Source organism: Pteropus vampyrus, unplaced genomic scaffold, assembly GCF_000151845.1.
Source record: "Pteropus vampyrus isolate Shadow unplaced genomic scaffold, Pvam_2.0 Scaffold1000005199, whole genome shotgun sequence".
NCBI lineage: Eukaryota > Metazoa > Chordata > Mammalia > Chiroptera > Pteropodidae > Pteropus > Pteropus vampyrus.
The window spans coordinates 771-2,006 of NW_011919601.1; the positions used below are offsets into that span (position 1 = coordinate 771).

The following is a 1,236-nucleotide window of genomic DNA, read 5'->3' on the forward strand; positions in this document are numbered from 1 at the left end:
GTTTATTTAAGTCTATTATGCTTATTAGTCATTTAGCTCTTTCTTTTACTTCATGATGAATGTTGCCATTTTTCACTGTTATTAATTTTGCCTTATGAAACACTGCAAAGGATTCTTTTTTCTTTTCTTTTTTTTTTTTTTATGTGAGGCAACCCTTGGTTGACCTCAGATTGCAAGGACTTTGTCAGTTTAACACCCTTATTTTTTATTTTTTATGCCTACAGCACCCAGTCTTCCTAGGTGGTCTCCTATCCAAGTACTAACCAGGCCCGACCCTGCTTAGCTTCCGAGATCAGACAGGATCGGGCTTGTTCAGGGTGGTATGGCCGTAGGCCTGCAAGGGATTCTGTGTTTTTTTGCCTGCAGCCCTCAGAAATAAGTGAGGAGAGAATTATGTATGTGGAGCTAAAACTGCCCATTCAAAGAAGCAGAAGGATAAAAGACATCTAACTCATAAAAAAAGAGGTAAAGTTTTTTCTGTTTGTTTTCTTGTTTTCTGAAAACATTATAATATCAAGTAAGAAAAATATAATGACAATTGTGTCTGTACATATTTGATGTGTATGGTTCTTTATAAATCGAGGGGTATATGTAAATATAATATTCAGTGAAATTTGTGATCACAGTAAATAGTGATATCAATTTTAAACTCTGGATTAAATTTCCATTTTGTTCTAATTCTGTTTTCTCAGCAAAAGTTGAAGATCAGGCAAATTACTCAGAGCTTTGCTGTGCTCTATGCTTACTATATATTTTGCTTTTTGGTTTTGTACAGAATTCTTATGGCAAATCATTGCAATAATCCTTGAAATCGCGTGTTGTTTTTTTTTTTTTCTCCTTCTGGCAATTGCAGTTTTAGGATTAATGTGTAATTATCAGATACACATATTATTAAGAGAACAATGAGCCAGAATGAAAAATGAGATACTTATAACTATTGACCCTTTACTGAACCTTGGTAAACTATAAGGTTCTATAGTTTATCAATGAATCATGATAAGCTTATACTAAACATAACGCCAAATCCTTAGCTTTAAATTTACATTTAGCTCTAAATGCAAATACTAAATGCTAAATAAAATACTAAATTTTACAAACTTTGGAATCTTTATTTGAAGAGTAGATGATGTAAAAATTAGTTGATATTTTATTTCCATTTTATGTTTTCTGTTTTACAAATGTTGATTATTGTCTTACATTAAAAAATGATATGTAAAAGTTATAATTTTATTAAAA

General features: G+C 30.9%; 1 non-coding gene across 1 annotated transcript; it reads right to left on the reverse strand.

Moving 5' to 3' along the window:
- Positions 1-215: 215 nt before the first annotated feature.
- On the reverse strand, positions 216-334 carry LOC111735676. Its single transcript, XR_002778914.1, has one exon. It is a non-coding gene; the product is annotated as a 5S ribosomal RNA (ribosomal RNA).
- Between the last annotated feature and the right edge of the window lie 902 nt (positions 335-1,236).